This window comes from Pseudophryne corroboree, chromosome 8 (assembly GCF_028390025.1).
Source record: "Pseudophryne corroboree isolate aPseCor3 chromosome 8, aPseCor3.hap2, whole genome shotgun sequence".
Classification (NCBI taxonomy): domain Eukaryota; kingdom Metazoa; phylum Chordata; class Amphibia; order Anura; family Myobatrachidae; genus Pseudophryne; species Pseudophryne corroboree.
In genome coordinates this window covers 246,699,560-246,712,655 of record NC_086451.1, presented here as the reverse complement: position 1 = coordinate 246,712,655, position 13,096 = coordinate 246,699,560, and positions in this window count along the sequence as shown.

Below are 13,096 nucleotides of genomic sequence, written 5' to 3'. Positions count from 1 at the left end.
AGGAGTGGCACTGCAGTGTCACGCAGGATGGCCCTTCCAAAAAACCCTCCCCAAACAGCACATGACGCAAAGAAAAAAAGAGGTGCAATGAGGTAGCTGTGTGAGTAAGATAAGCGACCCTAGTGGCCGACACAAACACCGGGCCCATCTAGGAGTGGCACTGCAGTGTCACGCAGGATGGCCCTTCCAAAAAACATTCCACAAACAGCACATGACGCAAAGAAAAATTAAAGAAAAAAGAGGTGCAAGATGGAATTGTCCTTGGGCCCTCCCACCCACCCTTATGTTGTATAAACAGGACATGCACACTTTAACCAACCCATCATTTCAGTGACAGGGTCTGCCACACGACTGTGACTGAAATGACGGGTTGGTTTGGACCCCCACCAAAAAAGAAGCAATTAATCTCTCCTTGCACAAACTGGCTCTACAGAGGCAAGATGTCCACCTCATCATCATCCTCCGATATATCACCGTGTACATCCCCCTCCTCACAGATTATCAATTCGTCCCCACTGGAATCCACCATCTCAGCTCCCTGTGTACTTTGTGGAGGCAATTGCTGCTGGTCAATGTCTCCACGGAGGAATTGATTATAATTCATTTTAATGAACATCATCTTCTCCACATTTTCTGGATGTAACCTCGTACGCCGATTGCTGACAAGGTGAGCGGCGGCACTAAACACTCTTTCGGAGTACACACTTTCGGAGGGCAACTTAGGTAGAATAAAGCCAGTTTGTGCAAGGGCCTCCAAATTGCCTCTTTTTCCTGCCAGTATAAGTACGGACTGTGTGACGTGCCTACTTGGATGCGGTCACTCATATAATCCTCCACCATTCTTTCAATGGTGAGAGAATCATATGCAGTGACAGTAGACGACATGTCCGTAATCGTTGTCAGGTCCTTCAGTCCGGACCAGATGTCAGCATCAGCAGTCGCTCCAGACTGCCCTGCATCACCGCCAGCGGGTGGGCTCGGAATTCTGAGCCTTTTCCTCGCACCCCCAGTTGCGGGAGAATGTGAAGGAGGAGATGTTGACAGGTCGCGTTCCGCTTGACTTGACAATTTTGTCACCAGCAGGTCTTTCAACCCCAGCAGACTTGTGTCTGCCGGAAAGAGAGATCCAAGGTAGGCTTTAAATCTAGGATCGAGCACGGTGGCCAAAATGTAGTGCTCTGATTTCAACAGATTGACCACCCGTGAATCCTTGTTAAGCGAATTAAGGGCTCCATCCACAAGTCCCACATGCCTAGCGGAATCGCTCCGTGTTAGCTCCTCCTTCAATGTCTCCAGCTTCTTCTGCAAAAGCCTGATGAGGGGAATGACCTGACTCAGGCTGGCAGTGTCTGAACTGACTTCACGTGTGGCAAGTTCAAAGGGCATCAGAACCTTGCACAACGTTGAAATCATTCTCCACTGCGCTTGAGACAGGTGCATTCCACCTCCTATATCGTGCTCAATTGTATAGGCTTGAATGGCCTTTTGCTGCTCCTCCAACCTCTGAAGCATATAGAGGGTTGAATTCCACCTCGTTACCACTTCTTGCTTCAGATGATGGCAGGGCAGGTTCAGTAGTTTTTGGTGGTGCTCCAGTCTTCTGTACATGGTGCCTGTACGCCGAAAGTGTCCCGCAATTCTTCTGGCCACCGACAGCATCTCTTGAACGCCCCTGTCGTTTTTTTAAAAATTCTGCACCACCAAATTCAAGGTATGTGCAAAACATGGGACGTGCTGGAATTTGCCCATATTTAATGCACACACAATATTGCTGGCGTTGTCCGATGCCACAAATCCACAGGAGAGTCCAATTGGGGTAAGCCATTCCGCGATGATCTTCCTCAGTTGCCGTAAGAGGTTTTCAGCTGTGTGCGTATTCTGGAAAGCGGTGATACAAAGCGTAGCCTGCCTAGGAAAGAGTTGGCGTTTGCGAGATGCTGCTACTGGTGCCGCCGCTGCTGTTCTTGCGGCGGGAGTCCATACATCTACCCAGTGGGCTGTCACAGTCATATAGTCCTGACCCTGCCCTGCTCCACTTGTCCACATGTCCGTGGTTAAGTGGACATTGGGTACAACTGCATTTTTTAGGACACTGGTGAGTCTTTTTCTGACGTCCGTGTACATTCTCGGTATCGCCTGCCTAGAGAAGTGGAACCTAGATGGTATTTGGTAACGGGGGCACACTGCCTCAATAAATTGTCTAGTTCCCTGTGAACTAACGGCGGATACCGGACGCACGTCTAACACCAACATAGTTGTCAAGGCCTCAGTTATCCGCTTTGCAGCAGGATGACTGCTGTGATATTTCATCTTCCTCGCAAAGGACTGTTGGACAGTCAATTGCTTACTGGAAGTAGTACAAGTGGGCTTACGACTTCCCCTCTGGGATGACCATCGACTCCCAGCAGCAACAACAGCAGCGCCAGCAGCAGTAGGCGTTACACGCAAGGATGCATCGGAGGAATCCCAGGCAGGAGAGGACTCGTAAGAATTGCCAGTGACATGGCCTGCAGGACTATTGGCATTCCTGGGGAAGGAGGAATTTGACACTGAGGGAGTTGGTGGGGTGGTTTGCGTGAGCTTGGTTACAAGAGGAAGGGATTTACTGGTCAGTGGACTGCTTCCGCTGTCGCCCAAAGTTTTTGAACTTGTCACTGACTTATTATGAATGCGCTGCAGGTGACGTATAAGGGAGGATGTTCCGAGGTGGTTAACGTCCTTACCCCTACTTATTACAGCTTGACAAAGGCAACACACGGCTTGACACCTGTTGTCCGCTTTTCTGTTGAAATACCTCCACACTGAAGAGCTGATTTTTTTGGTATTTTTACCAGGCATGTCAACGGCCATATTCCTCCCCGGACAACAGGTGTCTCCCCGGGTGCCTGACTTAAACAAACCACCTCACCATCAGAATCCTCCTGGTCAATTTCCTCCCCAGCGCCAGCAACACCCATATCCTCCTCATCCTGGTGTACTTCAACACTGACATCTTCAATCTGACTATCAGGAACTGGACTGCGGGTGCTCCTTCCAGCACTTGCAGGGGGCGTGCAAATGGTGGAAGGCGCATGCTCTTCACGTCCAGTGTTGGGAAGGTCAGGCATCGCAACCGACACAATTGGACTCTACTTGTGGATTTGGGATTTCGAAGAACGCACAGTTCTTTGCGGTGCTTTTGCCAGCTTGAGTCTTTTCAGTTTTCTAGCGAGAGGCTGAGTGCTTCCATCCTCATGTGAAGCTGAACCACTAGCCATGAACATAGGCCAGGGCCTCAGCCGTTCCTTGCCACTCCGTGTGGTAAATGGCATATTGGCAAGTTTACGCTTCTCCTCCGACAATTTTATTTTAGGTTTTGGAGTCCTTTTTTTACTGATATTTGGTGTTTTGGATTTGACATGCTCTGTACTATGACATTGGGCATCGGCCTTGGCAGACGACGTTGCTGGCATTTCATCGTCTCGGCCATGACTAGTGGCAGCAGCTTCAGCACGAGGTGGAAGTGGATCTTGATCTTTCCCTAATTTTGGAACCTCAACATTTTTGTTCTCAATATTTTAATAGGCACAACTAAAAGGCACCTCAGGTAAACAATGGAGATGGATGGATACTAGTATACTTATGGATGGACTGCCGAGTGCCGACACAGAGGTAGCTACAGCCGTGGACTACCGTACTGTGTCTGCTGCTAATATAGACTGGATGATAATGAGATGAAATCAATATATATATATATATATGTATGTATATATAATATCACTAGTACTGCAGCCGGACAGGTAGATAATATATTTATTAGGTAATGATGACTGATGACGGACCTGCTGGACACTGTCAGCTCAGCAGCACCGCAGACTGCTACAGTAAGCTACTATACTATAGTAGTATGTATAAAGAAGAAAGAAAAAAAAACACGGGTAGGTGGTATACAATTATGGATGGACTGCCGAGTGCCGACACAGAGGTAGCTACAGCCGTGGACTAACGTACTGTGTCTGCTGCTAATATAGACTGGATGATTGATAATGAGATGAAATCAATATATATATATGTATGTATATATAATATCACTAGTACTGCAGCCGGACAGGTAGATAATATATTTATTAGGTAATGATGACTGATGACGGACCTGCTGGACACTGTCAGCTCAGCAGCACCGCAGACTGCTACAGTAAGCTACTATACTATACTAGTAGTATGTACAAAGAAGAAAGAAAAAAAAAAACCACGGGTAGGTGGTATACAATTATGGATGGACTGCCGAGTGCCGACACAGAGGTAGCTACAGCCGTGGACTACCGTACTGTGTCTGCTGCTAATATAGACTGGATGATTGATAATGAGATGAAATCAATATATATATATGTATGTATGTATATATAATATCACTAGTACTGCAGCCGGACAGGTAGATAATATATTTATTAGGTAATGATGACTGATGACGGACCTGCTGGACACTGTCAGCTCAGCAGCACCGCAGACTGCTACAGTAAGCTACTATACTATAGTAGTATGTACAAAGAAGAAAGAAAAAAAAAACCACGGGTAGGTGGTATACAATTATGGATGGACTGCCGAGTGCCGACACAGAGGTAGCTACAGCCGTGGACTAACGTACTGTGTCTGCTGCTAATATAGACTGGATGATTGATAATGAGATGAAATCAATATATATATATGTATGTATATATAATATCACTAGTACTGCAGCCGGACAGGTAGATAATATATTTATTAGGTAATGATGACTGATGACGGACCTGCTGGACACTGTCAGCTCAGCAGCACCGCAGACTGCTACAGTAAGCTACTATACTATAGTAGTATGTACAAAGAAGAAAGAAAAAAAAAACCACGGGTAGGTGGTATACAATTATGGATGGACTGCCGAGTGCCGACACAGAGGTAGCTACAGCCGTGGACTAACGTACTGTGTCTGCTGCTAATATAGAGTCTAGACTGGATGATAAATTATTGATAATGAGATGAAATCAATATAATATCACTAGTACTGCAGCCGGACAGGTACTATATATATTTATTATGTAATGACTGATGACGGACCTTCTGGACACTGTCAGGTCAGCACAGCACCGCAGACTGCTACAGTAAGCTACTATAGTAGTATGTATAAAGAAGAAGGAAACAAAAAAAAAACCACGGGTAGGTGGTATACAATATTATATATATATATATTATATACAATTATATATATATATATATATATATATATTAAACTGGTGGTGATTGATTATTAAACTGGTGGTCACTTCAGGTCACGTTGCAACTTGCAACTAGTACTCCGAGGCCTAAGCAGACAATCACAAAATATATTATTATACTGGTGGTCAGTGTGGTCACAACAATGGCAGTGTGGCACTGACTCTGGCAGCAAAAGTGTGCACTGTACGTTATATGTACTCCTGAGTCCTGCTCTCAGACTCTAACTGCTCCCCACTGTCAGTGTCTCCCCTACAAGTTAGATAATACACTTACAGTCACACTATCTATTATCTAATCTAGTATAAAATATCACTTCAGCAGCAAGTAGTATAGTAGTATACAGTATAGTAGTACTCCTCCTAATAATGCTCCCCAAAATACTGTGTCTCTCTCTTCTCTAAACGGAGAGGACGCCAGCCACGTCCTCTCCCTATGACTCTCAATGCACGTGTGAAAATGGCGGCGACGCGCGGCTCCTTATATAGAATCCGAGTCTCGCGATAGAATCCGAGCCTCGCGAGAATCCGACAGCGTGATGATGACGTTCGGGCGCGCTCGGGTTAGCCAAGCAAGGCGGGAAGATCCGAGCCTGCTCGGACCCGTGTAAAAAACCTGAAGTTCGGGCGGGTTCGGATTCAGAGGAACCGAACCCGCTCATCTCTATTTTTTTTGGTTAAGAATATTTTAGATTATTTATAGATTTAGAGATTTATATTTTAGTGTACTTATAGGTGCCGGTTTAGAAGTGTCCACATATGAAATGCAGATGTTGCATTACTTACATATGTACAGTAAATATACAGAATATTAATCAAAGCTGCTGACTGCATTTCCTATGATACAGATACTTTATATGTTTGTACATTAAATTGTGTTTGAAAAATAACATTGACCATTTATTTATTGTGTTTACTAAAGTGTTTAACTTGGAGTTAAACAGTTAATGTATCATTTATTTATACGGTTTATAAAGCTGTCATTATGTTATTATCTATTAATGGTATTTCCAAATGTGAATTTAGATAGATGATAGATTGGCCGTACATACTGGGAGATGTGGAGGGAGATGTGTGCTGAGCAATCTAGCACAGATGTACACGGGGGACACTCATTTCACCCAGTGCCAATCTAGCAGCAGCGATAGCGACACGCGGAACCATACATCGCTATCGCAGGCACCCCTACACTCGGAGCGATGCGTTTCTAACTTCTAAGCAATCTAGTCAGTTTGCTTAGAAATTAGGTGAACATCGCTCCATGTGTACCCCCCTTTAGATGACCAAACTGCTTCTGCTGCCCAGCCAAATAATCAAGTTACAGGATCATCAGCCTATGGGACCACACAAGTAGAGGGACAAAATGGGCACTAAGCAGCTATTTTTCTAACCACACTTATATCCTGATATTGATCATTTGTTTTCTACACTTACCATTATGCGCTATAATGATTCTACTGCCGCTTCTAGAATACTGTATTCAGTTCTGGAGGCCATATCTTCAAAAGGATATTAATTAATACATTAGAAACTGTACAAAGGAGGGCAACTAAAATGGTGCATGGCCTACATCACAAAACATACCCAGAAAGACTAAGAAATCTCAATATGTATAGTTTGGAGCAGAGAAGGGAAAGGGGGGACATGATAGAAACTTTCAGATATATCAAGGGTTTTAACAAAGTCCAGGAGGGAAACATTCTCCAAATGAAGAGGAGCAATAGGACACGAGGACATGCACTGAGGCTGGAGGGGGGGAGGTTCAGGGGAAATTTGCGGAAAAATTATTTCACAGAAAGGGTAGTGGACAAGTGGAATAGCCTCCCATCAGAGGTGATAGAGGCTAAGACAGTAGATCAATTTAAACATGCATGGGATAGACATAAGGATATCCTTACAAAGAAATAAGGATCAAATAAGGTTAGAGATAAAAATAATGTAAAAAAAAAAAAAAAAAGGGGCAGACTAGATGGGCCAAGTGGTTCTTATCTGCCGACAAATTCTATGTTTCTATGTTTCCCAAGCACATTCTGCTCTGATGCAGAGCTGGCTGCAAAGAAAATACAATAACAAAGTGTCTGCAATAGTGGTGTATTCTCACCCATATCCAGCTCAGTATTGGCAGCACATGCACCACATTTAGGCCAGGTGTGAATATGCCGAGCCAAGTACATCTCAAACATGCCCAGTAAATGACAAACATAATTTTTCTGAGTGGGGATTGGTTGTCTGGCATGGCTCCTTGTGCTCTTCTTTATGGTCTATATAATGTCATCTATGCAGCCCATTATTATAGGTGTAGGCAGTAAAACAGCTGTTACAGAGCTCTGGATTGCAGAGCCAAGGACTCTGCCAGGACTGTGCAGAACCTCTAGGAATTGTAATACTTCCAGACATTAGTCAGATATGTCTCTAAGAAAATGCCATAGGCGTGCACTTGGCATACATTTACATATCTTGTTCTGTAATCAATGAGTGAGTCATTTGTTCTTGGGAGCAGAAATGGTGAAACAGAAGGTAGGAAAATCCTGGATGGGTTTGTGATCCCGACTTTTAGATGCCCAGTGAGGGAGCGAGCACAAAGAAGCCACTTACGGGCTGGGTGCTGCCCTCGCCACAGGTTCTATTCCCACTCTATGGGGGTCGTGGACACCCACGAGTGGGAATAGTCCCTGTTAGTCAACATGGAGACTGTCGGTATTGTGAGAGGGTGGGTTCCCGTCGTCGGTATTGTGATCAGCGGTCTCTTGACTGCCGGTTACATAACCACATCCCAGAAAATCCAACTACAGCAATTCCTGTACACACTGTATGAAGTTAATTCTATGCCACCAACTGCATTGCTCAATACTGACTCATCTAAGGCCTTCAGTGTTATGTATACATACACAAATCTGTCTGGCAAAGAGGAAAAATTATATATTTATTTAAATTCACACACAGCGGCCTTAGGGGGTTATTCAGTATGGATTGCAGATTCTGCTTAAAAGCAGAATCTGCAAACCGTTCTACCGCATGCTGGGGGCCGCCCATTGCAGGGCAATGCTGCCCACCATGCAGAATGGCCTGCCCAACAGCTGCAACCACAATTTAAATGCGGTCACATCAAATGTGGATGACCCCCTGCAGCCTCAGCTAGGCTGTGTATGCAAGAGGTCTGCCGCTATTTTTTAGATCGGAGCGTTTTCCCGGTGCTGTGGTTTAACAGGGCCGGACGAGCAACATACAGTTAAATACAGTGAATAAATACAAATGTACGCCATGCATGCTGTGTGTAAAACCATAGGCATGTACAGGTAACAGGGCATGTGCACATCATACAGACCATATAAACATCATACTAATAGAGATTGTACATAGAATGAACAGTGTGCAAAAAGAAAAGATGGGGAGATGCAGATGTGATACAGAAGGTGTGGGGACCTGCCAGTGAGTACCCAGAAACCCCCCTTACGGCCCAAAACTGTTTTTTCAGCAGACGGGGACAGTCTTGTCCCTATCTCTGCAGCACCCGCGGGACACCTGCGAGTAGTGCTGCCCGGCCAGCCGCTGCCTGTTCAGCTCAGTTGTCAGTGCTTCTACAGAAGTGCTGACTGACTGCTGACCCAGCTATTTACCGCACAGCCACAGTGCGCAGCAATAATAGGCAGCGCTCGGCTTCCAGAAGGGGAGTGAGAGGGAGGAGGATTTGAACCGCGGCACGGCACTTTGGGGTCACAGAGGAGATCCGCAGCTCGAAGGGCATGCTGCAATCTGTAGTGTGTGAGTAAGTATGCTATTTGTATGTATACTATTTGTGTGTGTATGTATGTACTGTATTTATGTGGGTATGCTATGTGTGTGTATGCGTATGTAAGCATGTTCTGTGTATGTTTATAAGTATGCTGTGTGTCATGCAATGTGTGTGTGTATGTCACACACATATACTGTATATATATGCATGTATTTGTATATGTATATATAGTTATCTTCTGGAATACAAGTCTGCTTGAGTGCCACTGTATTTATTGAACTATATATAAATATATATATATATGCACAACTCGAACAGCCGGCACTCCACGGAAAAATACCAATAACCTGCCCGGGTGCTCTCTAGAGGCCCGCCAACCTCAGTAATATCCTCCAAATAATAGAGTCACTCCTGGACTACCAACTTGGTGAAAATTCAAGGTGCTTTAATCTTCAACGTTTCGGGGTACTGCCTCCGGTCATCAGGACACACATAACACTCAGTGCAAAACAAACAGTGCTTAAATACATAAACTTACAGGTCCCCAGGTCTCGTTTACCACCTCTCATCGTGTGTCTCGGCGTTTGTCGTCCTACTTCCGGTCCCGACTGTGACGTCACACAGTCGGGACCGGAAGTAGGACGACAAACGCCGAGACACATGATGAGAGGCGTAAACGAGACCTGGGGACCTGTAAGTTTATGTATTTAAGCACTGTTTGTTTTGCACTGAGTGTTATGTGTGTCCTGATGACGGGGGGCAGTACCACGAAACGTTGAAGATTAAAGCACCTTGAATTTTCACCAAGTTGGTAGTCCAGGAGTGACTCTATTATTTGGGGGATATATATATATATATATATACACATACATAAACACCACCACACGGGCGCGGAAACCCCCCCCCCCCCTTAAAAATCCTGCGTTTGCCCCTGGTGAGTACTTACAGTCTAGAGGCAAGCGGTACATTGATGACTGGACGCACTGTGAGGAGACTGACTGGACGCGATCTGACACACCGCTGTGACCCGGAAGCGGAAGTGATGCGTGCACGGACAGAGCCGGTGCCTGGTGCCAGGGGAAAAAGCTGCCATGAGCGGGGAACCGCAGCGGGACGGGAGCTGGAGCCAGGCGCCAGGGATGAGACGCTGCGAGCGAGGGAAGCTGGAGCAGGACGGGTGCTGCAGCCAAGTGCAGGGGCACTCCAGATTGTCAACAACGCACACTGAGATGATGTAGGGAGCGAGTGTGCAGCAGGAGGTCCAGACTTGCAAGTATCATTAGCATTACTGGATTGAATGTTTTGCATTGATGTACTTTTACACATTGTATTTATAATATTACTGTTTTTTTGTTTAATCTTGTTTCTCTCCACAGAAGGCTTTAGTACCATATTGTATTGCATTTTTTATATTGTTTTCTGAAGGTAACAGGGAGTTCAGGGGGGTACACATGGAGAGATCCGTGTTTACTATCTAAGCAATCTGACCAGATTGCTTAGAAGTTAAGCACGGATCTCTCGTGTGTATGCCCCCCATCGATAGGGCCGCACATTGCTATCGTCAGTCCTGTCCTAGATTGAGCCTGCAAGACTGCGTAAGGAATATAATATGACAGCAGCAGCATAAACACGCCGTCCGTGCTTGCAGAGCGCCGCTTGGTGCATCACTTTGGCCTGCAAGGGGTTAATGTTTTTGTAGTGGGAGGAACGTTGAGTGAGGAACTGGTAGGCCATTGGCCGGATTGTGGATAGGGGCTGTACAGCCTGGATATAGGTGGCTAATCCACCATTTCCTGCCTCTTTCAGTGTCTTCACGCAGGCAGTGCAAGTATTATTCATTCATTCAGTAATTTATACTTTTAATTTTCTTCTCTTTTTTCCATATCTTATCTTTCCTATATTCCTACTTCTACATTCATCCTATTCCTTAACTCTTTTATTCATACTTCTCCTCCTCTCTTAGAGGTTATTGCTGGGTATTCCCCCCCCCTTTGCCTGCGGTGACTCCTCGGGTACCCTTTCCTCTCCTTACGACATGTCGGGGTTACGAAACCCCCCTTCCCGTCCTGCACGCAGCGCTGGCCTCCCCGCCCGGCTTTTAGATTCCCCTGATGTTCCGCCGGGTCGGGGAAGCCCTGCTGCTGCGGCTGCTGTGGCTGTGAGGGAGACGAGGGCTGTGCGCGGCCGAGCTCGGCCGCCCGCCCGCGCTCCCCCACGTGCGTCCTCCCCGTCTCCTTCCCCGCTGCAATCAGCGGCGGGGGACGGAGCGCCGGGGAGCAGGAGAAGCCTCAGGCGGCTTGCCAGGGACGGTGTTTTACCACCCCTGGCCCCGCCGCTTCTTACAGCGGGTGGCCGCGCGGGTCACGTGGGGCGGGGGCGGAGCTCCCACCCGGCGGCCCAGCGGCTCTCACCAGTACACACGGCTGCCTCTGTTAGTGGGCGGGTGGGGGGTCGCGCGGCAGCCGGACTGCTGCCTGCGCGTGCTGCAAACATGCCGCACAGCAGGGGGGCCCATATGAGGCTTACCCCCTCTGTGCCACTACCCCCCTTACCCGTGCGGTCAGCGCCCTCCCGCGTTGGGGTGGGGCGTCGCCCCCGCTCCGCGCCAGCGGGGGGGACATTATCTATTGCAGACAGTGCGGGGCCTGTCGCGCGGGGGCGGCCCGCGCCCGCCCGCGGTGTGCCTGCCCGTCCGACCTCCCCTTTCGTGGTGGGGCCCGGGGCGTCGGGCCCATCCAGGACGCCCGCCTTGGCAAGTGGTTCGGCCGCCGCCCGCAGCCGCGCGCCTCCTGGCAGACAGCGGCCGGGGTCGCGCCTGCCAGCTAATCACCCCACTAGGGGGCGGCATGCGCAGGCGGATCACGACCCAGCACCCCCTCCCCGCATCCAATTTTCAACCGCCGACGCTTCCGCGGTCAGCTCTCAGTCCGACGTCGCACTCCTCCCTTCTAGTGGTGACGACTCTCCGGCTTCTCCTCCTGTGGCTGACGCTCGGGTCGGTAGACAGTCGAGGGGTCGGCGGTCTATACGCGGTCTGGCGCAGCCAGACGGTGGTGCCATGATTCCCGACAGTGAGGGATCCTCCGGATCCTTGCTCCCGACGGGAGGTTTGCGTACCTCACGTCGGGCGCGTGACTCGCGGAGGAGGTCCGTCCTTACTTCACCTGCCCCTGCGACTGCACCCTTGGTGGACGCCTCTGTCTTGTCCGCCATTTGTGCCGCTGTAGTGTCAGCGGTGGCTCCCTTGTTATCCTCCGTACCCGGGGGACTGGGGCGGCCCACCGCTTCCTTGGCGGATAGCATTGCGCAATCCCTTATTCCACTTCTGTCTCCTGGCGCAACTACCCCCCCTTTTGCCCCGCTCCCGGTGGCTGCGGGACCGGTGGCGGAGCAGGGGAACAATGTCTCTTTTGTCTCCCCAGCCACGGTAGTCGGGTCGGCAATGGAGTCCGCCGGTGTATCCACGAGTCATTCGGTGGCCGGAGGCGCGGATGGCGTTCCCTCTCGAGCAGGTGAGTCTTCCTCGGACCCTGACTGGTCCAAGGGGAGCGCTAGCGGCTTGGGTTCGGGTACTCGCTCCAGCGCCTCTAGCATAGGTAGCAGCGCAGGTAGGATTTCCGGCAAGCGCAGTAGGCGCAGGCGTCAGGGCACAGATTCCTCCCTTGCCTCTACTTCCTCGGAGGGTCTGTCCTCCTCAGATGGCGGCTTGCACAGGGTGAAGCGTCGTAGACGACGCAAGCGGCGGTATTCCACCTCGTCTGCGTCCCAAGTATCGGTGGAATCAGACACCGTGCACTGCGCCAATACGGCGGTACAACGTGGACTCAGGCCCCGGGTCCGGGACCGTATCCGTAAGGGCCAATATGTGAACATTTTTGCCCTTACCAGCGACGATCGCAAAGCCTTGCTTTCGGCTAAGAAAAAGGGGCAGGGTAGCGAGGACGCTTTGCGGTCCTACCAGAATTGGGTCCGCTGCATGTTGATCTTTGCGGCGTGTTACCTAGAGACGCGCCCGGATGAACATATGAACGTGGTGCGCTATCAATTTCTCATACACGTTCTGTACCATAAGTACAAAGGGTCTGCCTGGCGGCGCTACGACGAGGATTTCCGACGCAAACAACATGGCCGGCAGATC